General features: G+C 45.5%; 1 protein-coding gene across 1 annotated transcript in view; it reads right to left on the minus strand.

The window, feature by feature from the left end:
• The window catches only part of plxnb2b (plexin b2b), a 182807-nt gene that overhangs the window by 99651 nt on the left and 56473 nt on the right, over positions 1 to 26683 (minus strand). The window contains 1 exon segment of the mRNA XM_029668355.2: positions 25931 to 26049. The gene's annotated coding sequence lies outside the window, so the exon portion shown is untranslated.

The following is a 26683-nucleotide window of genomic DNA, read 5'->3' on the forward strand; positions in this document are numbered from 1 at the left end:
ATCACTTTTAATTGCAGTATTCTCCTCTCTAGCCAGAGGAGAGGGGCTTCTCTGTCACGTTCAATCCGTGACCTGCCATACCCTCCCCCTCACTGATCAAACAGATGGAGAATAACTGATTTGAGACATTCAGACAGACATTGAGACATTCATTTCCATCCAGGGTACTGGGTTGTGCCACAAAAAGAGTGACCTTTGATATTTTAAGTAGAAATTGTGCACCGATATTGATTCTTAAAAGCCTGTTATTTTAAATGAAGTGCCCTTTAATATAGACCACACGGAGAATTCAATAAATCCGATTTTTAATATGAATTAAAGGCTTGCTAAAGTGTGATATTTCAGCATTCTAGGAAGATTTCAACCATCCCAATCAAAACAAGTTTCACCGTCATTGTAAAAGTTTAGTTATTTTGTTGCTTTCGCAGAGTAATTTCTGAAGATAATGATTTATTATTATGTGATTAGTGATTCATTTACATCTGTCCCTCATTTTAAGGTCAACCCTGTTACCCATAGATACAGGCTATACATTTTTATCTAATTATTTTTTGGGGGATGAAGCTTGCATTTAATAGCCACTCTCTGTTCCGTACAACAAGAGCACAACAAGATGTTTATGGCTGATTTTAAATGAAATTGTCAACCCTGTTATGGTCCACCATGTTACTTTATTTGGGACTTTATTCAACCTTTTGAGATGGGAAAATGTGTTTTTCATGAAGTTGACAGAATGACGATATTTTATGAAGTTGCACTTTATGACAGAATGATAATATTGGGTGAAATCTAAACATTTTTGGGACCAATATACACTTCTCAAAAGGCACCGAATTGGTGGAACGACTACTACCATTACCATAAACAGCAATAAGTCGTACGGGGTTAGCAGGCTACCAGCCTCATGGACATCTCTCATAGCACAATGGGAAGGGAAGTATACAGTCCTCGGAATCATGGAAACAGTGCGAGGGGCTATACATGGGATTATGTGAATTGGCAAAAAGGTGTGGGGGTAGAAACCGAGGGGTCGAGCCGGTGGGGGTGGCATTCAGTTATCCCCGTCTGTGTTCCAGTTTAGTACTGTGCTGTTCTGTGCTGAGTTGTAGCGGCGCTGCCACTTCCCAGAACACACTACAATACTTTTAATCCCGCCAAATAAAACAAGATCCTGAATTCTCACTCCGTCTCGCTTCTGACTTGGCTCTCTGCACTAGTACTCACATAAACGAATACACACACACACACACATACACACACACACACACACACACACACACACACACACACACACACACACACACACACACACACACACAGTCTGACCAGGGCAATGCAATCACAAGGCCGAGGAAGGAATCGTGGAACGGGAATGGTTTCAATAACGTAGGGTTCTCTATGTGAGACAAGCTCCTTTCTCCAATCTCCCCCAGTCCTGTAGTTCCAGGAGATTCCACCTGACATAAGTGAGAGATTTACGAGGTGTAGATGGAGGGCTATTTTCGCAGAGACACTCAGGCCTATCAATGTGATGCAGAAGAATATCAATCACGGACTGAGAGATTCCCCCTCCTGTATTCAACAGGTTTGAACCCAGTCTGGGGAGGAACTAAACATTGTGCTGCTGAGAATATAATGTAGACTATAATACACCTCTATTTGTCTTTAAACAACGTTATTTGATTGCTTTTCTCTCACACAGTTCCAGCCTAAACGTATCCTGAAGGTAAAAACACGAGCTAAGTAAAACATTGGTAGAACACAATACAGCAGAAGCTCATTTGCAATTTAAGAGTCCGTTCTAAACATCCGATTAGGGATGAGGCTACCAGGGTCCGGTTAAGTGGATAAGTGCTGTAGCACAGTGTTATCTTTTTCACACAATTGTGCCAACCCGGAGTCCGGGACCATACTGTGCTGGCTTGGGCTCAGATATTTCCTTTTCACATTGTTCTTTCCAGCATGCAACTATGGTCATTGGATGAGTAACCAGGACAGCGTAGGTTTGGCTCAGCCGGCTTGGCTCAATAGTTGTGAAAAGGGTACATATTTTCACCCCTTCCCTCCGAACTATAACCAAAGGGCCTGGCCCTGTTCTCCACTTGCTGTTCTGCCTTGGAGCCTGTAGCAACACTATCAGCTAGTTCCATCTGTAGCCCGCAGCAAGTGTAAAATTGAGCTGCTTGAAAGTCGTCTGATATCGATATGTGGCACATTAATTCCAGTAATGCTAAGTATGTGACCATTTGATATCGCTACATGGAGCTGGTGCGGCGTTACGCTGAGTAGAGATACAGCCTGCTAGTTAACGTGGCGGTCAGCGTCATGAACAGGTCTATCTATCGGCTGTATCTCTACGGGAGATGAACAATTAGCTTCTTTCCGATAGGAGTCAGTGAACAGAGTAGCAGAGTTCAGTAGAGTTCATATTGCCTTCATCACAGAGACGTTGTACCTCAACTAAACGATGCATTTCCCTATTTAAGATCAGCATTAAAAAAAGGTGTCAGAACTTGTTAACACCAGTTATGGTAGTGCAATGAGAGGAGTAAATGACTGAGGATATATCAGCAACTGAAAGCACCTACTAATTTAATCCTCAAATTGATTTATGTTTTTGTTTTGACTGTGAGGAAAAATATGTCTTTATGCTTCTGCATAAATATGTGCTTTTGATTGAAGCACTACGGAATGTGAACCACCACTATAGAGCTCACTCTGACACCACTTTAAAGAGTTACACACATCCTAAAATGCTCTCTCACAGAAACACTCAAACCCGAAAAAAAAATCATAGGTTTTACCCAAAGAGAAAAGTCATCTTCGGATAACAGTGTTAGCTAAAATACATTTGTTACTTCACAGCCAGATGCTAAAACCACATTAATTCCTAATCTCTCTGGGCTTGCAGAGAGAGAGGGGAAAGAGAGCACCCGTGGGGCCTGGTAGGGGTGGGGTGAGTGCGCGGAGGGATGCAGAGAGGAGGGGTATAGGTAGGTCCTACACCTACAGGCTCCTCCCCAGCGCTTGGCCATTGTGGTTGACAGAGATCGATAGATCACGTCAATAGATCATTAGACAATCCCAGCGCTCCCGAAATAACACAGGATTCATAGTGGCGATAAGACCCAAGATCAATCCTGGACGGGTGGAGGGCGGTGGAGGAGGAGGCACTATGCCCTGTCATGGTGGTGACACTGTGCGCTGTTTGGGCATGGGGTGGGAGGGGCTGCATGGGCGACAACGTGACCGTGCCAAATCTCTCCAGCATGAGCTCATCAGAGCGTGTGTAGCTAGGCCAGTGGTTGGCTGCCTCTCTCTCTCTCTCTGTAGGTGGGGCTCCTAGATTGGCCAGACCAACAGGATTTGGGTTGGGATTGGGAGGGGTGGTGGTGGAGCCATATGGGGTGAGGCTTGGAGGACTTGGAAAGGAGGGAGGGTGATTTGGGGGTTCGAAAAAGCTGTGGCCTCAACTGACTAATGGAACGGCACAATCGGGATAAACACAAAGCTATTAATGATAAACACATAACCCTTAAATGCTAAAGCTAGTAATGAGTTTGCATTCCACTAATACAGATGATGACTGCTGCCGCTAACTCATTAACATCAATTGTGATGGTGGAACAAACATCTTTAATGGAAGGCATTACTCTATCTGCTTGTGCCTCTGGGCGACTGAAGCAACATAATGCACGGAATCGCAAAAATATATATTCTATCAGATAAGAAGATATTTACGCAGACAGCAAAAAATATAATTTTGGCTTATGCACACACACAATCACAATTGTTGTTGGTTAAATTAAGTAAACTCACCCACCCCCAAAATTGCTGGGTTAAAAACGACCCGGAGCTGGGTAAATAGTGGACAGAGCACACGTTGGGTCATTTAGCAAATGATCCACCGGCTCAGATCAGAAGACTGGAGGCATAGCTTAGTAGGGGTGTGGCTTTTAAATAGTTATTACTGGCCATCTGTGAGAGTAATTTTCCGGTTAATCTGTTCTGTTGTATTGTCAACACATGTTTTGTATCTTAATGAGGCTTAAACAAGTGTCTATGCATGTCCCAATGTTGGGATAGTTACCACTTCGATATTTAAATAATAATTATATTAATTGTATATTACAATATCATGTGCAAAAATATTAAATGGAACTTAAATTTGCAAGTGTATAAAATAACATGATGAACAGAAATGACATTTACTCTCACGGATGGCCAAAAATACCTTTCTGAAAGCCATGTCCCCAATAGGCCACGGCTCCTGAAAATAACCTATGGATTACATTGAAAAATACCCATCTGCTGTGCCAACCCAGCATTAACGTGAACAAAATCCAACTGATGATTAAATTAACCCATGTTTGGGTAATCCAAGGGTGTGGCCCATTAGAGATATGGCTTTCAGATAGCTTTTTTCAGCCACCTGTTCTTTTTCCTTCACATGACATATTTTAATATAAAATGAATAATGTTATTATTCAAATATTTGAACAATGTGTTAACTATCCCAAAATTGGGATAGGCACTTAAGGAACTCATCATTTTGTGTAAACCTTATTTAAAAAACTACAAAAGCATCAGAGTGCAATCTTAACATGTGTTGACAATATAACAGAACAGGTTAACCGGAATGACATTTAATCTCACGGGTGCCCAAAAATAATCTGATAACCATGCCCCTTCTAAGCCAAGCCAGTCTTCTGAACTGAGCTGTGGATCATAGCTCAATAACCCAGCATAAACAACCCAATTTAAATAAATGTGTTACGTGTTCTGTCCAATATTTACCCAAATTGGATTGTTGTTAACCCAGCATTTTGTAGAGTGCACACTCTAAAAAAAGTCCTGAGTTGTTTGGTTTACCGAACTGCTGTGTTTCAGATGTTGGGTCACTTATTTGGGTTATTTTCTTTGAAAACGGCTGAGTTATTGATGCTAGATGCTGTGTTACGATTGCTGGGTTATTTAGATATGAAGACTGGAGGCATAGTTTAGTAGGGGCGTGGCATTCAGATAGTTATTTTAAGCCACCCATGAGAGTAAATCCCATTCCTGTTAATCTGTTCTGTTGCATAGTTATCACATGTTAAGGTTGAATATTGACAATGATGCTTCCCTAAAAGCTTACGCAAATCCCATTCTTGGGATACAATAAGGTTGTATACCTTATTATAAAAGAGAGCCGCACACTCAGAGCGTGCGGCTCTCTTTTATTTTCAAGTGTTCTACTCCGCTAGCTAGCACCTCGCCTAAATAGGTGTGCGTTTCTTTTTCTTCTAGATTGTATACCTTATTATAACCTGTCATAAATAATTGTAATGTTATAGAAGAATGTAAAACATTTGGGGAGGCATTTGTAGTACGTAAACTTCATGAACAGGAATGACATTTAGTCTCATGGGTGGCCAATAAGATATGGGTGAAGAAATGCCCCTGAAAATAACATAAGGATTATATTAAAAAAGACCCAGCTGCTAGATCAACCAAGCATGAGAGTTGATGGTTAAATTAACCCATGTTTGGATATTCCCAACAACCCAACTTGTTGGGTTATTCACGCAACCCAATGGGCTGGCTCAAAATAACCGGACATGAGTTCTGTCCACCATTTAATCTGCGCTGGGTTACCGAATAACCCAAACTGGGTCGTTTTTTTTGCCTATAATTTTTTAAAGTCCAGTTTTATGCTTGTGGAGCAAAAATCTAAAAAAGGGCATTTAATGACAATTTCTATGACTGACTGACAATCCATGCATCACCATTGGGATCATCTGACCCCGTCAAGGCCAGGTGTGTATCACCTTACTTTTTCATACAAAGTATACCCAACATTTGCTTTAAATCATAGCAACATCAAATCCCCCTCAATCAAGTTGAAGGCCATTCCAGAACAGTACATACCTCTTTTTATTGAAAAAAATATGATAAAAAAGCAGTTCCTCATTACAGTTCTGTATGCAGGCCTTATACAAAAACAAAGAGAGCAGGGGGTTGAGGCCCTGAGACCATGTTTCCTGCCCCCTGCCTGACTCCGCTGTGGGCCCTTCCTGTGTCAGGCCCAGTTGGAGTGAAGGGATGCGTCATGCGTGGGAAGGGGTGGAGGAGCGCCACACGGCACGCGCAGACTCCACCCTAAACAGGAACAGCCCGCCGGCCCCAGTGGACATCTGTTTTCACAGGTGTGCTGCCCCGATGTGATTAAGATTGGCGATACGCTCTCGAGACCCGGGCCGCACTGTTACGCCACGCAGCACTCTGTTGATAAGGGCAGCAGCGTGTGAGACGCATGAAACAGTTGTGTTGTTTTGGGCCAGATGGAGACGAGAGGGAGAGAGATCGAGCGAGAGGGAGAGGGTGGCGGAGGGGGGGATTATGCAAGTAATGTTCAGATAAAGCACAAGGCCTCCTCATTGCAAACAACTCTTGGGAGAAACATTATTTATTTAAAGGAGTGTAGGATTATTCCAAAGGAAGCAGAGATGCAGATTATGTTCCCTTTTTAAATGTTCAAAGTGAAGGAGAGATCAAATGAAAGGATAGGAACATATCACCCAGGGGAACATGGTGTTTATAAATACCACAACAATCACACTGAAAACCGTCCATGGTTGCAACCCTGTAGATATCGGGCCTACTCTGAAAGGATTGCTTTCAGCCCTTGAAAAAGCCTATAGGATATAGGTGGGCAGTAGTTTTGGCAGGAGCACTGTTGCTCGTGGTACCCAATGCTACAACGTGCCTGCTGCTCCCATGGCAACGAGAAGAGATTGCTTTCCTTTCCTCACTCCACCAGGCCACTTCATGCTTTAATGTAAAGTGACAACTTGCCAGAATTAATTTGTGTGTTGAAAAAAGTATTGAAAATTAAATTCAAAATAAATAAATAAATGAAAATGCAATTTTTTCTATTTCTCTTTGCTCCCCCCCAAACACATAAATCTCCAGTGGTTTAGAGAACTTTCAGCCTGTTGGAGTGGTCCCACTCCCCGACTACTACAAGGCAGCGACAAGAAAATCTTTAACGAACGAGAAAGCAATTTCATTTCACAGCAGAGAGAAGTAGAAGTGGCGGGGGAGAGTCACCCTCTGAAGAGAAATGGAAGCCTTGGATGAAAGCAGCTCACCTAAAACTCCAAAGATATCTCCAGAAAGAGGAGCAGACAGGTTTAGCACCAAATGGTATATGAGGTGGGACTTATCTAGCTGTGACACTGACAACTGCCAGCAACAGTATGTTATTAGGCCTAGTTTGAATGCGTCGGTCTTCCTCAGGCATATGAACTCTGTAAAACTCCACACCTTCATTACAGGTCTGAAATAACTGAATTGCTATATCAAACAAGTGTGTAGGTGTGTAACAAGTATATAACTCAGTTTATTGGCTAATCCCATTATTAATAATACTATTACTGTGACTGCAAACCTGCGCATGCTTCAGACAAAAATCTCTTATAGCCGTGGGAAAGTCTGGAAATGCCTGTGGTTCTCTGAAATGTGAAGTTGGAATATGTGAAGCTTGCATGGACAGACATTCATTCCCCTGTTGTGAGTGAATAAATACAGTATAAGTTAACAATGCCTGTGTTAATGCTTCCGAAGACCAGGATAAACAGCTTCCTGTCCTTATGACCTATGAAGTAAGTTACCACACACACACACACGTTATTGGGAGTATATCCAAACTTTGTATAAACAAGACGGAATGAAAGAACAAGTTTCCTCCGTTTATCTGACAGGGATGGTAGTTGAACTCTGACCTCTCGTTATGGTGGGGAAGTGACGTATGCAGAGAGATGATCCATGCCACTGTTTGTGGCGCTAGACTCCTCTCTGTGATACCACATGTGCGGAGAGGGGCCCTCACTCAGCTAATCCTGGAGCCTGAGCACATTTCATTCAGTCAATCCCGAGCATTGGAAATATAACACAGCCATATAACCCAGAGTTGTGGGAACAGTTGATTGCTTCCGCTTCATGGCTTTGCTCCACTTGTCCACCCTCTCCAATCTGCTCTCTCACTACGACTCCTGGCAACATGTCTTGGCCAGTTGACTGATTGACTGTCTCTCTCTAATTTATATATATAAATATATATATATATATATATATATATATATATATATATATATATATATATATATATATATACACACAAACACACAGTGGGGCAAAAAAGTATTTAGTCAGCCACCAATTGTGCAAGTTCTCCCACTTAAAAAGATGAGAGAGGCCTGTAATTTTCATCATAGGTACACTTCAACTATGACACAAATTACAGGCCTCTCTCATCTTTTTAAGTGGGAGAACTTGCTCAATTGGTGGCTGACTAAATACTTTTTTGCCCGACTGTATATATGTATATACACAGTACCAGTCAAAAGTACCAGTCAAGGGTTTTTCTTTATGTTTACTATTTTGTAGAATAATAGTGAAGACATCAAATCTATGAAATAACACATATATAATCATGTCGTAAACAAATCAATATATATATATATATATATATTTTTTAGATTCTTCAAAGTAGCCACCCTTTGCCTTGACAGCTTCGCACACTATTGGCATTCTCTCAACCAGCTTCATGAGGTAGTCACCTGGAATGCATTTCAATTAACTGGTGTGTCTTGTTAAAAGTACATTTGTGGAATTGACCCAATCAGTTGTGTTGTGACAAGGAAGGGGTGGTATACAGAAGATAGCCCTATTCGGTAAAAGACAAAGTCCATAATATGGCAAGAAAAGCTCAAATATGCATAGAAACGACAGTCCATCATTATTTTAAGAAAATAAGGTCAGACAATCTGGAAGTCGCAAAAACCATCAAGCGCTATTATGAAGCTGGCTCTCATGAGAACTGCCACAGGGAAGGAAGACCCAGAGTTACCTCTGCTACAGAGGATAAGTTCATTAGAGTTACCAGCCTCAGAAATTGCAGCACAAATGCTTCACAGAGTTCAAGTAACTGAAACATCTCAACATCAACTGTTCAGAGGAGACTGCGTGAACCAGGCCTTCATGGTCGAATTGCTGCAAAGAAACACCAATAAGAAGAAGAGGCTTGCCTGGGCCAAGAAACACGAGCAATGGACATTAGAACAGAGGAAATCTATCCTTTGATCTGATGAGTCCATATTTGAGATTTTTGTTACCAACCGCCGTGTCCTTGAGACGCAGAGTCGGTGAATGGATGATCTCTGCATGTGTGGTTCCCACCGTGAAGCATGGAGGAAGAGGTGTGTGTTTGCTGGTGACACTGCCAGTGATTTCTTTAGAATTCAAGGCATACTTAACCAACATGGCTACTACAGCCTTCTGCAGCGATATGCCATCCCATCTGGTTTGCGTCTAGAAGGACTATCATTTGTTTTTGAACAGGACAATAACCCAACACACCTTCAGGCTGTGTAAGGGCTATTTGACCAAGAAGGAGAGTGATGGAGTGCAGCATCAGACGACCTGGCCTCCACAATCACCTGACCTCAACCCAATTGAGATGGTTTGGGATGAGTTGGACCGCAGATTGAAGGAAAAGCAGCAACAAGTGCTCAGAATATGTGGGAACTTCTTCAAGACTGTTGGAAAAGCATTCCAGGTGAAGCTGGTTGAAAGAATGCCAAGAGTGTGCAAAGCTGTCATCAAGGCAAAGGGTGGCTACTTTGAAGAATCTCAAATATAAAATACATTTCGATTTGTTTAACACTTTCTTTGGTTATTACATGGTTCCATGCGTGTTATTTCATAGCTTTGATGTCTTCACTATTATTCTACAATTTAGGAAAAATTAAGAAAAAATGAAATAAAAATTAAGAAAAACCCTGGAACGAGTATGAGTGGCTTGACTGGCACAGTATGTATGTGTGTGTATATACATATACATATATATATACATATATATACTGTTGAAGTCGGAAGTTTACATACACCTTAGCCAAATACAATTAAACTCAGTTTTTCACAAATGCTGACATTTAATCAGAGTAAAAATTTCACGTCTTAGGTCAGTTAGGATCACCACTTTATTTTAAGAATGTGAAATGTCAGAATAATAGTAGAGATAATTATTTATTTCAGCTTTTGTTCCTTTCATCACATTCCCAGTGGGTCAGAAGATTACATACACTCAATTAGTATTTGGTAGCATTGCCTTTAAATTGTTTAACTTGGGTCAAACGTTTCAGGTAGCCTTCCACAAGCTTCCAACAATAAGTTGGGCGAATTTTGGCTCATTCCTCCTGACAGAGCTGGTGTAACTGAGTCAGGTTTGTAGGCCTCCTTGCTTGCACATTCTTTTTCGGTTCTGCCCAAAACAATTCTATGGGATTGAGGTCAGGGCTTTGTGATGGCCACTCCAATACCTTGACTTTGTTGTCCTTCAGCCATTTTGCCACAACTTTGGAAGTATGCTTGGGGTTATTGTTCATTTGGAAGACCCATTTGTGACCAAGCTATAACTTAGTGACTGATGTCTTGACATGTTGCTTCAATATATCCACATAATGTTCCTACCTCATGATGCCATCTATTTTGTGAAGTGCACCAGTCCCTCCTGCAGCAAAGCACCCGCACAACATGATGCTGCCACCCCCGTGCTTCACGGTTGGGATGGTGTTCTTCGGCTTGCAAGCATCCCACTTTTTCCTCCAAACATAACAATGGTCATTATGGCCAAACAGTTCTATTTTTGTTTCATCAGACCAGAGGACATTTCTCCAAAAAGTCCGATCTTTGTCCCCATGTGCAGTTGCAAACCGTAGTCTGGCTTTTTTATGGAGTTTATGGAGCAGTGGCCTCTTCCTTGCTGAGCAGCCTTTCAGGTTATGTCAATATAGGACTCGTTTTACTGTGGATATAGATACTTTTGTACCGGTTTCCTCCAGCATCTTCACAAGGTCCTTTGCTGTTGTTCTGGGATTGATTTTCACTTTTCACACCAACGTACGTTCATCACTAGGAGACAGAACGCGTCTCCTTCCTGAGCGGTATGACGGCTGCGTGGTCCCATGGTGTTTATACTTGAGTGCTATTGTTTATACAGATGAACGTGGTACCTGGTGAACGAGACTTGTGCAGGTTTACAGATGAACCAGACGTGTGGAAGTCAACCATTTATTTTTCTGAAGTCTTGGCTGATTTCTTTAGATTTTCCCATGATGTCAAGCAAAGAGGTACTGAGTTTGAAGGTAGGCCTTGAACTACATCCACAGGTACACCGCCAATTGACTCAAATTATGTCAATTAGCCTGTCAGAAGCTTCTAAAGCCATGGCATAATCTTCTGAAATTTTCCAAGCTGTTTAAAGGCACAGTCAACTTAGTGTATGTACACTTCTGACCCACTGGAATTGTGATACAGTGAATTGTAAGTGAAATAATCTGTCTGTAAACAATTGTTTGAAAAATGACTTTTGTCATGCACAAAGTAGATGTCCTAACCAACTTGCCAAAACTACAGTTATTTATATTTAACAAGACATTTGTGGAGTGGTTGAAAAACAAGAGTTAATGACTCCAATCTAAGTGTATGTAAACTTCCGACTTCCACTGTATGTATATATAACTATATACACACAGTTATATATATTTGTTATATATATTTGCTAGTGCAAACACACAGAATGCAGAACGTTGGCTAGGTCCAAACACATCCCAGACAGATGGTTCTCAGTGAGGCAGAGTGAGATCAGAGAGAACCCTCTTCAACTCCTCTATCCTCCTCCACTCGTCTCTGAGGGGCATCAGTATCGGGGCACCGGGGGACTATAGAACAAGACAAAATCCCTAATGGAGAATTCAGCAGCTCTAACAAGAGTATCAAAGTGGCGCATCAGTCAGAGGATATCTACAACTAAACGTCTGTGAGAAAACCCTAGAGGAAAGGACAACTAGCCAGCCCAACTGGCAGCCTGTAGAGTGGGAGGTGGTTCTCTCTCTCTCCCTCTCTCCCTGTCTCCCTCCCTCCCTCTCAACTTTAACGGAACCCAATGACTGAGGGGAGAAAACTAATGACATGGAAATGTGTCTTGTATGGACGTTTTTTAAAGCCACAATTTGCCTTGCCGGAGTGTGTCGCTCGTAAAACATTGCCAGAGTAGATTAATTGATACCATCTAAAGGCCAACTGAGCTCAATTTATGAAGCAGGCCAGGGTGCTGCTGCTGTGAGGTCGGGAGCACAGAGGAGACAGACAGAGAAAAATGACAGGTTCTTTTATTTTTTAAATTTTTTACAGGAGACAGATTTCATGTCTTTATTTGGCATGCGTCCACTTTACACTCTTGGCTCTCCCCGGCACCTCAGAGGAGGCCGGGGTCAAATGAAGTGCAGGGGAGTTTTAGTTTTACAGTGCTCACCGGGGGCGAGGGGGAGCGGGACAGCTTGCTCAGCACTTGATAGATACACAGCAGAAAAACTAAACTTCCTCTCAGCATGACTGACTGACTGACTTGAGCAGCAGATCTACTGGGTCACATAAGACAGACAGCCATGTCTTCAGACTACTGGTCCAATGCATGGAATGAAATGCATTCCAAAAGTGTGAAGCGTGTACAATGTGTCTGGTTGCTCCAGTCGAGTTACTTTGGAATTCTCAGTCTAGGTAGTTTCTCATATACCGTGAAGAAGTCAATCAAGAGTGATGGCTGACTGAGACTGCTCAGCTGGATGGATACACTTCCGTACTGACTGATGACAGATTTTCATTCTTGAAAGTTGTATTGATGAAGATGTCATTGTGCTTTGGAGATAAAGCTTTCTTTGTCTATTCCTGTGCCTTTTTCAGGCCCTTGCAGAAGCCAAATGTGGGTGTGATGCGTAGGGGGAATAGTGTCTGTTCTGTGTATGACACACCCGTCACAGATTGCAGAGTTGGCATGACACGGCGGGCACAGACTGCAGACCCGGGAACTATCCTCTCTGCCCCATCTTGGGGCCTCCAGTACACACCAGAGAGAGCTGTCGCTATCGTCCCGCACTCTGCCTTTCCAAAAGACAACAGCAGCACAGACACTAGCCTTGGTAGACAACAACTCCGACAAACAGATAAACGCATGGAAATAGATGGAAATAACCGAGTGATCACAAGGGGATAACAACAACGGAACGGGCGGAAGGCATGGGAGGCTGGCAGTGGTCCATACATAGACAGCTGGCACGACATCCTCCACAAACATGGCTAAGTCAACGGGATGGGAGCACTTTCCAGAGAGAGGGAGGGAGGGGGAGAGAAACAGAGAGGAGGTGAGAAAGAGCGAGAGGGTGCAAAGGGGTGAGAGATAGGGAGTGAGTAGGGAGTGTTGTAATGATAACGCATCTCGGTCTTCAGGCTCCCGTACTAATTAACACAGTTCCTGCAGAGCTAGTGGGCCACACGGTACCCAGTCACAGTCGGGGTGGGGGGGCTCGGTCAACAGTGACGGCTCAGGTTATGGAAAGAAGGGAAACAGGGAGATAGGGATGAAGGGAGGGGGCAGAGAAGATGTAAGAGGGGTGTGGGGTGAAGGAAGGGACGGAAGGCGGGTTGGGGGAGGGCAGAGGAGAGGAGATGTTCGGCGCGGTCTGGAGGTGACACTGTGCCCCTGTAGCCCGTCCATCTGGCGGATGGAGGGATGGAGATGGATGGGTTTGGAGAGCAAGGACCCTAAAGCCCTGTTCTGCTTGGTCCGGGGAAGGAAGGAGAACAGGAACAGAGGAGGGAAGGAGGAGAGGAGTAGAGGAGAAGGAAGGCGGGGGGGGGCAGGCCCAATGAGCCGGCACTGCTCCGGTCACAACACCACAGACACAAATCCGCCGGTTCTGACTCATTACCTCCCCAGGACCATAAATCAGACAGCCAGGCGGGGGTTAGAAACAGAGAGAAGGAGAGAGGGAAAGAGGGAGAGAGAAGGAGAGAGGGAAATAGAGAGTGAGAATGAGAGGGAGTGAGAGAGTGAGTGAGTGTGTGAGAGAAATTGTGCGAGAGGGAGAGAGAGAGAGCGAGAGGGAGAAAGGGGGTGAGAGATGGGGAGAGAGGATGGAAAGAGGGAGAGAGGGTGTTGTGGTGGTAGATAAGCGCCTCTTCCCCCTCAGGAAGCTAAAAGGATTTGACATGGGCCCTCAGATCCTCAAAAAGTTCTAGATCTGCACCATTGAGAGCATCTTGACTGGCTGCATCTCCGCTCGGTACAAAAACTGCAAGGCACCCGACCGTAAAGCGCAACATAGGGAGCAGATCACTGGGGCCGAGCTCCCTGCAATCCAGGACATTTATACCAGGCAGTGTCAGAGGAAGGCCCCAACAAATTGTCAAAGACTCCAGCCACCCAAGCCATAGAATGTTCTCTCTGCTACTGCACGGCAATCAGTACCAATGCACCAAGTCTGGAACCAATAGGATCCTGAAAAGCTCCTACCCCCAAACCATAACACTGCTAAACAGGACTGCTAAACAGGACTGCTAAATAGGACTGCTAAACAGGACTGCTAAACAGGACTGCTAAATAGGACTGCTAAACAGGACTGCTAAATAGGACTGCTAAACAGGACTGCTAAACAGGACTGCTAAACAGGACTGCTAAACAGGACTGCTAAACAGGACTGCTAAACAGGACTGCTAAACAGGACTGCTAAACAGGACTGCTAAACAGGACTGCTAAACAGGACTGCTAAATAGGACTGCTAAATAGGACTGCTAAATAGGACTGCTAAACAGGACTGCTAAATAGGACTGCTAAACAGGACTGCTAAATAGGACTGCTAAATAGATGATCAACCTGCTTTTACCCTGTTTTGAACTAACTCTCTTACACTGAAACCCCAACACACACACACACACACACTGGACTCTACCCACACTGACACCCCAACACACACACACACACTGGACTCTACCCACACTGACACCCCAACACACACACACACACTGGACTCTACCCACACTGACACCCCAACACACACACACACACACACACTGGACTCTACCCACACTGACACCCCAACACACACACACACACTGGACTCTACCCACACTGACACCCCAACACACACACACACACACTGGACTCTACCCACACTGACACCCCAACACACACACACACACTGGACTCTACCCACACTGACACCCCAACACACACACTGGACTCTACCCACACTGACACCCCAACACACACACACACACTGGACTCTACCCACACTGACACCCCAACACACACACACACTGGACTCTACCCACACTGACACCCCAACACACACACACTGGACTCTACCCACACTGACACCCCAACACACACACACTGGACTCTACCCACACTGACACCCCAACACACACACACTGGACTCTACCCACACTCTCTTACACTGACACCCCAACACACACACACTGGACTCTACCCACACTGACACCCCAACACACACACACACACTGGACTCTACCCACACTGACACCCCAACACACACACACACACTGGACTCTACCCACACTGACACCCCAACACACACACACACACACTGGACTCTACCCACACTGACACCCCAACACACACACACACACACACACACACACACACTGGACTCTACCCACACTGACACCCCAACACACACACACACTGGACTCTACCCACACTGACACCCCAACACACACACACACACTGGACTCTACCCACACTGACACCCCAACACACACACACTGGACTCTACCCACACTGACACCCCAACACACACACACTGGACTCTACACACACTGACACCCCAACACACACACACTGGACTCTACCCACACTGACACCCCAACACACACACACTGGACTCTACCCACACTGACACCCCAACACACACACACTGGACTCTACCCACACTCTCTTACACTGACACCCCAACACACACACACTGGACTCTACTACCCACACTAACACCCCAACACACACACACACACTGGACTTTACCCACACTGACACCCCAACACACACACACTGGACTCTACCCACACTGACACCCCAACACACACGCACTGGACTCTACCCACACTGACACCCCAACACACACACACTGGACTCTACCCACAGTGACTTACAATGACACCCCAACACACACACACTGGACTCTACCCACACTGACTTACAATGACACCCCAACACACACACACACTGGACTCTACCCACACTGACACCCCAACACACACACACACACTGGACTCTACCCACACTGACACCCCAACACACACACACACACTGGACTCTACCCACACTGACACCCCAACACACACACACTGGACTCTACCCACACTGACACCCCAACACACACACACTGGACTCTACACACACTGACACCCCAACACACACACACTGGACTCTACCCACACTGACACCCCAACACACACACACTGGACTCTACCCACACTGACACCCCAACACACACACACTGGACTACCCACACTGACACCCCAACACACACACACTGGACTCTACCCACAGTGACTTACAATGACACCCCAACACACACACACTGGACTCTACCCACACTGACTTACAATGACACCCCAACACACACACACACTGGACTCTACCCACACTGACACCTCAACACACACACACTGGACTCTACCCACACTGACACCCCAACACACACACACACACACTGGACTCTACCCACACTGACACCCCAACACACTGGACTCTACCCACACTGACTTACACTGACACCCCAACACACACACACACTGGACTCTACCCACACACACTTACACTGACACCCCAACACACACACACACGGTTGCAACACTTGCGGGTGAGGTCCAAATTGCCTCTAGAAGGAACATCAGAACAAGAACTGTTCATCGTGAGCTTCATGAAATGCGTTTCCTTGGCTGAACATCCGCACACAAGCGTAAGATCACCATGCGCAATGGCAAGTGTCGGCTAGAGTGGTGTAAAGCTTGTCACCATTGGACTCTGGAGCAGTGGGAAAGCGTTCTCTGGAGTGAGGAATCACGCTTCACCATCTGGCAATCCAACGGACGAATCTGAGTTTGGCGGATGTCAGGAGAACACTACCTGCCCGAATGCATAGTGCCAACTGTAAAGTTTGGTGGAGGAGGAATAATGGGATAGTGGGATATTTTTAATGGTTCGGTCTTGGCCCCTTAGCTCCAGTGAAGGGACATCCTAATGTTACAGCATGACAATGCCCGATGCACAAAGCAAGGTCCATACAGAAATGGTTTGTCGGGATCCATATTAAGACGTGTGATTTTGGAATGAAATGTTAAACCAGCAGGTGTCCACATTCTTCTGGTCATGTAGTGTAGCATGTGCAAACATGCATTCTGATGCCACACTAGAGCTGGGACGATAAAACTGAAAATGACCGACGCCTACATTTCGAAGTCCTACCGAAGCAATTTTGCATATGCCGGTAATTTTCGGTGACCACACAATGTCGGTGATTACACAACAACTCCCTATGCAACACACTCACAGATGGAATGAAATAACAGATGCCATAATGTAACACATCGCAAAAGACATGGCCCCAGATTCAATAGTCAAGAAGATGGTTCCCACTCTGGACAAGAAATACAAAATGCCATGTAAGAAACAGAGCTGAAAAATGCCATGTTTTAGAGCTGAAACAGGTGCACTATTTCGCAATAACAACTGGAGCGCTTACGTGTCATTGACACTGCACTACATCAATGCCGACTGGAAGCTGCACAGCAGGTGCTTGCAAAGGGAGCCTGCCTACTTTCCAGAAGACCACACTTGGGAGATAATAACCCAGGCCAGGGAATGTGGGACTTGCTAGCAGCCTGGGATCAGCCGGAGGAGAAGCAGCTGTGTGTCGCAACGGAAAGTGGGGCAAACTTTGTGAAAGCCTCCTACCTAAATGGATGGACGATGTTGCAGTGTTTTGGCCATCGACTTCACCTCGCCATCGGTATGTACAGTCAAAAGGTTGGACAGACCTACTCAAAGGGTTTTTCTTTATTTGTACTATTTTCTACATTGTAGAATAATAGTGGAGACATCAACACTATGAAATAACACATATGGAATCATGTAGTAGCCAAAGGTGTTAAAGAAATATATTTTATATTTGAGATTCTTCAAAGTTGCCACCCTTTGCCTTGATGACAGCTTTGCACACTCTTGGCCCCGTACTGAAGAGCCCAGTGAATTTCAACGTGGCACCGTCCAACAAGTCAGTTCGTCAAATTCCTGCCCTGCTAGAGCTGCTCCGGTCAACTCTAAGTGCTGTTATTGTGAAGTGGAAACGTCTAGGATCAACAATGGCTCTGCGAAGTGGTAGGCCACACAAGCTCACAGAACGAGACCACTGAGTGCTGAAGCGCGTAGCGCGTAAAAATTGTCTGTCCTCGGTAGCAGCACTCACTGCCGAGTTCCAAACTGCTTCTGGAAGAAACATCAGCACAATAACTGTTTATCGGGAACTTCATGAAATGAGTTTCCTTGGCTGAGCAGCCGCACACTAGTCTAAGGTTGCCAGGCGCAATGCCAAGCTTCGGCTGGAGTGGTGTAAAGCTCGGCGCTACATTGGATTCTGGAGCAGTGGAAATGATTTCTCTAGAGTGATGAATCACACTTCACCATCTGGCAGTCCGACAGATGAATCTGGGTCTGGCGGATGCCAGGAGAACACTACCTGCCCGAATGCATAGTGCCAAATGTAAAGTTTGGTGGAGGAATATAAATGGTCTGGGGCTGTTTTTCATGATTTGGGCTAGGCCACTTAGTTCCAGTGAAGGCAAATCTTAATGCTACAGCATACAATGACATTCTTGACGATTCTGTGGCAACAGTTCGGGGGAGGCCCTTTCCTGTTTCAGCATGACAATGCCCCTGTGCACAGAGCAAGGTCCATACAGAAATCGAGATCGTTGAGATCGGTGTGGAAGGACTTGGCTGGTCTAAACAGAGCCCTGATCTCAACCCCATCGAACACCTTTGGGATGAATTGGAACGCTGCCCTGGCTCAGTGCCCGACCTCACTAATGCTTTTGTGGCTGAATGGAAGCAAGTCCCTGCAGCAATGTTCCAACATTCCCACAGCAATGTTCCAAAAATCTAGTGGAAAGCCTTCCCAGAAGAGTGGAGGCTGTTATAGCAGCAAATGGGGGACCAACTCCATATTAATGCCCATGTTTTTGGAATGAGACGTTCGACGAGCACATAGTGGCCACATAGTGTATCTTTACTCTGCATTGTTGGAAAGGGACCTGTTAGTCTACACCTGTTTTTTAACGAAGAATGTGACAAATCAAATTAGATTAGATTTGATTTAAAAGGGCTCTTCATTTGGACCCACTGCTTCTAGATCCAAAGATCAACCAGAACTCCCTCCATACTGTTACCCCACCAGTGAATTACTAGCCCAGCCATCTGAGGCCTAGCTGCATGATGAACGTACACCACAGTCAGCCAGCTGACAGAACTCCACTGCATTATGTTTTGAACCATATAAATGTGGGTGGGGAGATTATTTGTGTGGGGTGGGGCTGCTTGATTTGCATAGAGGTGGGGGGTGGGAGAGGGTGGGGGTGCAGGTAGCGTGAAGTTACACTGTTCCACGGACCGGAGGCTCAGCGTTCCTCATTTTCCACACCAGGTGAGAGGAGTGCCCGCCGCTGTCCCCATTCCACAACATACACAGGCGAGCCATAGGGGATCACTATTAAACTGTGACCCAATTAATTTAATCTCCACACTCCGACATGAAAGAACAGCGAGGAGGGATAGGGGAGGGAGGAAAGTTGGGTGAGAGGAAAGTGGGGTGAGAGAGAGAGAGAGAGAGAGAGAGAGAGAGAGAGAGAGAGAGAGAGAGAGAGAGAGAAAGAGGGGGAGAGGGGAGTTGGGGTGAGTAGCGAGAGAAAGTGAGAGAGAGGGAAAGGGGACGGAGGAAGGTGTGGAGAGAGAGAGTGAGAAAGAGAGAGAGAGCAACAGAGACAGACAAGGGCAAATCTTACATTTCACCACATCTTACGTTTGACTTGCTGCATGGGAGAAAAAAAAGCAATTACACAGGCCTGAGTATGACAGCAGCGCGGCCCTCTCAGCCTTTCAGGCGAGCGTGGCAGCGGTGAGTTTGTGCCCTATGGCAATGGCAACTTGCTCTCTGTCTACGTTAATGGCCACTGGTTCTCCCTTCTGCCAGGCGGGCTGTTGAGTAGGGGGGTAAGGGTGGCAGGGGAGGAGGGTGAGGGGGTCTGACGCCTTGCCTCTGCTGATGAAGAATAACATAACTCTGCAGGGACTTCAAAGCAAAGGCTCTCCATTTCCTGTACTGATTGTGGCCTGATATAAATATGCGAGCAGCAGGGCACACACACATTCCAACACACACCGAGCAAAACAAGTGCAAAACAAGTGCTTTGTTGAGAAATGAGAAAAACCCTTCAGTTTGGACTGAAGGAAGGAGAATAGATTTTGCTGCTAAGCTTTTGTTTGTTGTCACTTCCAAAATATCTACCCAACTCATCCCTAACCAGGGTCACCAATTATGCAACTTGCAGTAAGGCCTTCAACGAGACCCCGGTCATGCCTCCGTCCAACGAGCTGGAAAGGTTAACCACCATTTCCCACTGAACCCGCTTATTAAGGGGAGAAAAACCACTGAGATTAGGGATCCTCGAGTCAGCCTTGACGGTGTAGGAACACCTCAGCAGTGAGTCTGTGTTACGTGTTGTTGCTCTGGTCCGGGGCTGTATCCATCACAGCAACACATGTACACGCATCAGCTCCAACTGATAATCCAGGAAAGGAGAGGGAGATCTTCAGCTAGAAACATAAACTAGCCTGCCAGTGGCCTTGTGAAATTACTCATTTGATCTGTCTTTTATGAAGCCTTGGCTGCCCACAGGGGGTGAGAAGGGTGAGAGGTTGGGAGGAGAGGAAGGCACACAAGCAAGACAGAGAGTAGAGGAGAGAGCCAGAGAGGACACACATCTGGTTCTATTCAGAATGCCTAGGATTCCTCGTCTGGCTGTTTCATATTACTCACAGGCAGCCAGGGCCTTGACTGCCCAAGAGAGCATAAAAACTGCACCCCTGCACACAAAGCCAGCCAGTCTTTTTAAGCTCGTGAGGTTGGAGGTCGAGGGGGTTGGTGGGTCGGAGTGGGGGTGGAGAGGTAGAGGGGCTCAGAGAGGCAGGAGCACCCCCATAGGACATTCCTGAGTCAGCTTGGCATGCCCTGGGAGTGGTTCCCAGAGGTGCACTTTAAAAGTGAGCCAGAGCAGGACCTTCCTTCGACATCCCTCCATGATGATGTCCACAGAAGGAAGTCCCGTGGAGGAGAGGGTCATCTCCCTGGAGCTCCAGCACCACAGAGACAAGAGAAATGATACGAGGTCGACGGAGGATATCCTTCACCACATCCATATGTTGGCTGGTCAGTTCATCATGTCCACTTGAAAGAGAGGGAAATGAACTCCTTCAAGAAGTAAAAGAAGTAAAAAATACCTCACTAAGCAAAGTCAAACATCCATCAAACTGTGAGACCTGAAACCATAGCACTTTCACAGTTTCAGAACTAGAGTCCGTCATGCCCCCCTCCTCTCTTTTGGGAAAGTGATGTGAAGACCACGGTCAGCATTAGTTCCCCAGGAGATGGAGTGCTGGTAATGTAGACGAATCAATCGGCGAAGCAGCAGGAGTGGAGATCAGAGACAATACGTGCCGGCCCCATTACCCTCTGCCATGGAGCCGTGGTTACCGTCGCCGCCCGGCGAGGAGTGCTTAGCTCGGCCCTATCTAATGGGCCATAATATGATTTTACGCCATGTTCCAGCTCTCTTTACTACCTCCAAACATAACTCTGTCACGAAGCACAATAAAAACAGATATATTTCTTTATTACTCGCTCACGCCGTATCCCTTTATCTGCTCCCGTACAAAGAAAAGCAATATCAGTAGAGACCCGATCCTCCCTAGCCTCGTTGAGAGAAGCAGACACAGACTATTATTACCTAGAGTTGTCGTCTGCTCCCTCATGCCATTCACTCAGGGCGGAATGGATGTTTTATTATAATCAAATGAATACAATATCTTCCCATAAATAGCCTACTTAAAAAGTCATTTTCTCTGCCAGCAATATGTTTGAATGTCCATCACACCCGGGGCGCAGAGGTGCCACATGTTTAATTCAAAGCCAATGCAATTTACACGCACTGCACAGTGAAACACAGACTATGGTTTTTGTCCTCCCTCTATAATCCTTCCCTCCACCCACCTTACCTTCAACTGTCCCCATTTACAAAACCATTTAGGTCTGTGGGAACCGACTGTATAGGAAAATATTCAGTGCATCTGAGAAAACTGGGGTATAAAAAGGGTTGCACTTATGTACTGTAGGGCACTCAGAGGTGAAGAAAGTGAAGTGCATAATCACATTGGAAAGCCAATGGGGCAACTCCGGAGCACATATTTCAGCCAGCATGTGATCCATCCAAGACCTTGGACTCTCCCCTATGCTGTACTGTACTACCACAGTCCCCTATATACATCAGGTCTGGACATCACATCTATCTATGTGGATCTGACATGAGTCGAGTGAACACCTTGGTGTGTGTGTGTGGTGGTGGTGGTGGGGGTGGGGAGGGGGGTTGAGGAGAGGGAATCCAATCTCTCAAACAGAGGAGCAGAGACAGGCAGGCAGATACGCTCTGGTCCCCAAAATAACCCTGGAGGTATCCATGAATGAAATGACAGGATTACAGGGGTATTAGAAAACCCGCTGAGATGGTTGATAATGCTGTTTATAGTGAGGCGTGACACCGCTAGCAGGGAAAGAGTCAAACTGTTTGACTAATTAAAATATGGACAAGCTTTTCAGAGTCGCCAAGCAGAAAATTCTAAACTGAGCCGAGGTTCTGCCTTGCCTTCTCGAAGATCTACTGCCGATGCGGCCGGCCGGGCATTGACATTGATGGATATAGCAGGTGTAAACGGCCAAATATAAAAGCCTTTACAATATCTGTGAATCCCTCTTGAAATGGGGGCGGTAAACATAAACCCTGATATCCCAGCTAAGGATGGGATTATTGTTGTGTCAACACTCAACGACCCCCACAGATAATAGCAATTACTGTCCTCTCTGCAGCGCCATCAGACTGAGGCAATGACTTAGCTAGCTGACAGCTTGGTCCTAATTACCAAGAACCGCCAATTACTGGCTCCATTTAATTATTTATATAGCTAGCCTGCTAGCTTCACGCGCCCAAATAAAAAGAGACTTTTCTGACTCCAAGCACTGATATCGGTGGCAGCTGGTCTACATGACTTGCTGAATCATGCTGGCTTTGGATTTAACTGGATTCAGGCAGTGTCAGCCTGTAAGATACTCAACGTCCCTTCAGATACGAGCTATAAATCCGGCATGGCTATGAATTCAGTATTCAGTAACTGTTTGCACATGACTCCAACATCGTCATGAAGTTTGCCGACAATACGACGGTGGCCGGCCTGATCACCGACAACGATGAGACAGCCTATAGGGAGGAGGTCAGAGACCTGGCAGTGTGGTGCCAGGACAGCAACCTCTCTCACAATGTCGGCAAGACAAAGGAGCTGATCGTGGACTACAGGAAACGGAGGGCTGAGCACAACCCCATTCACAACGATGGGACTGTAGTGGAGATGGAAGTTCCTCTGTGTCCACATCACTAAGGACCTATCATGGTCCAAACAGACCAAAACAGTTCTGAAGAGGGCACTACAATGCCTCTCCCTGAAGAGGGTACTACAATGCCTTTCCCCCTCAGGAAGCTGAAAAGATGTGGCATGGGTATAAGATCCTCAAAAGGTTCTACAGCTCCACCCTTGAGAGCATCTTGGCTGGCCGCTTGGTATGGCAACTGCTCGGCATCCGAAGACACTGCTCGGCATCCGCAAGACACTATAGAAGGTAGTGCATACGGCCTAGTACATCAATGGGGGCCAAGCTACCTGTCACCCAGGACCTCTATACCAGGCGGTGTCAGAGGAAGGCCCTAAAAATTGTCAAAGACTCCAGCTATCCAAGTCACGGTCTGTTCTCTCTGCTACCACACGACAAGCGGTACTGGAGCGCCAAGTCTGGGACCAAAAGGCTCCTGAACAGCTTCTACCCCAAAGTCATAAGACTGCTGAACAGTTCATCAGATGGCTACCTGGACTTTCTGCTTTTCAACCCCTACCTACATGTACATAGCACTATCAATCAACTAAACAAACCTACGTGTACATAATCAATCACCCCAACTACCTTGTGCCCCAGTAGACTGTCTACTGGTACTGGTATTACTTGTATATAGCCTTTACAGTGCATTTGGAAAGTATTCAGACCCCTTGACTTTTTCTACATTTAGTTAAAATTACAGCCTTATTCTAAAATGTATTAAATGGTTTTCCCCCTCATCAATCTACACACAATACCCCATAATTACAAAGCAAAACAAAACATATTTATAAGGTGTTGCACATATTACATAAGAATTCGGACCTTTTACTCAGTACTTTGTTGAAGCACTTTTGGAAGTGAATGCAGCCTCAAATCTTCTTGTGTATGACGCTACAAGCATACCTGTATTTTGGGAGTTTCTTCCATTCTTCTCTGCAGATCCCCTCAAGCTCGGTCAGGTTGGATGGAGAGCTTCGCTGCACAGCTATTTTCAGGTCTCTCCAGAGAAGTTCGATTGGGTTCAAGTCCGGGCTCTGGCTGGGCCACTCAAGGACATTCAGAGAAGCCACTTCTGTGTTGTCTTGGCTATGTGCTTAGGAAGATAAACCTTCACCCCAGTCTGAGGCCCTGAGTGCTCTGGGAACAGGTATTCATCAAGGATCTCTGTACTTTGTTCCGTTCATCTTTTCCTTGATCCTGTCTAGTCTCCCAGTCCCTGCCGCTGAAAAACATCCCCAACAGCATGATGCTGCCACCACCATACTTCACAGTAGGGATGGTGCCAGGTTCTCCCCCAATGTGACTATTGGCATTCAGGCCAAAGAGTTCAATCTTGGTTTCATCAGACCAGAGAATCTTGTTTTTCATGGTCTGAATACTTTAGGTCCCATACAGAAAACTCCAATGGGGCTGCCAGGTGCCTTTTACTGAGGAGTGGCTTCCGTCTGGCCACTCTACCATAAAGGACTGATTGGTGGAGTGCTGCAGAGATGGTTGTCCTTCTTTAAGGTTCTCCCATCTCCACATAGGAACTCTGTCAAACATACCATAGGGTTCTTGGTCACCTCCCTGACCAAGGCCCTTCTCTCCCGATTGCTAGGTTTGGCCAGGCGGCAAGCTCTAGGAAGTCTTGGTGGTTCCAAACTTCTTCCATTTAATAATGATGGAGGCCACTGTGTTCTTGGGGACCTCAATGCTGCATATCTTTTTTGTACTCTTCCCCAGATGTGTGCCTCGACACAATTCCTTCGTCATTATATGGCTTCTTTTTTTTTTACACATTTGCAAACATTTCTAAACACCTGTTTTCACTTTTTCATGATGGGGTATTGCGTGTAGATTAAAGAGGAACATTTTTTATTTAATCCAGTTTAGAATAAGGGTGTAACGTAACAAAATGTGGAAAAAGTCAAGTGGTCTAAATACCAAATGTTTGTTATTTTATTGTGTTACTATCAAATTTTTTACCTATTTGCTCATTTTCTTACTTTTTAATTGCATTTTTGGTAAACGGCTCCTAAGAATTTCACAGTAATGCACTTGTTGTATTCGGCGCATGTGACAAATAAAATGCTATTTGATTTGAGATAGCTAGGCCTTTACAGTTATATCATAGTCATAGGAACACAATGGAAAACGAACAGGGACATCTGCAGGGGATCTGTAGTAGATTCAGTCCTTGAATGCTGCTGCTCAATGTGTTACCAGCTAGACTTGTGCAGAGTAGCACAGTAAACAATAGAAAAATAACAGGGATAACTGTAGGGGTTTGTCCTTACTTCCTGTAGAGCTCAATTACTTCCTGTAGTTGCCGAGCAGGAAGTGCACAATCATATCCCCTCGCCGTCCGCTCTCCTTTTCATTCAGGCCTCTTCAGGGTGGCCACAGTAAATAAGTGCTGAAAGACATAAAAAGACAGTGTTTCAGGCAATGTCTACATTGTGTCATACTGAGAGAAAATATAGTATCTGCAGAATGTTCATATCTAAACATACATGGCTGGTTGAGATCTGTTCTAGTGTAAACGACTCTTCTACTGCCAATACCAAAGTTCCTCCGAAAACAATCCCTCCCTTTTCTTTATCTGGCGAGTGAACACTAACTCAGTTACTGCAGATGTTTCCTATCACCCACGGCTGCCAAGCGGCACCCAGTCAGTGGCTGCTAGTGCTTGAGAGAGGAGGGTGAGAAGAGAAGAGAGAGGAGAGAGCAGGGGAGGGAGAACATTCTACCATTCGTGCTCCAGTGAATCCTGCCGAAACTTGGCAGATCACCCTGAGATTTGTTTGTCTCTGGATTTGACACGAAAATGTTACGTCTTGTCTGGAGTCTATCACTCGCCTCACGCCCAACACTCATCTTAATGTATAGGCCTGGCTGGCTGTTTAGCTTATGTTCTCATAAACTCTGACATCCACATTTCTCAGCCCCAGGGTGCAGATGGCCGATTAGCTCAGTCGGCAGCGACGCAGCAATGAGCGAGTGTCTTCTCTGGAGGTGAAAGTCCACAATCATTTGAAAGATAACCAATA

The sequence above is a fragment of the Oncorhynchus nerka genome, linkage group LG9a, assembly GCF_034236695.1.
Source record: "Oncorhynchus nerka isolate Pitt River linkage group LG9a, Oner_Uvic_2.0, whole genome shotgun sequence".
NCBI lineage: Eukaryota > Metazoa > Chordata > Actinopteri > Salmoniformes > Salmonidae > Oncorhynchus > Oncorhynchus nerka.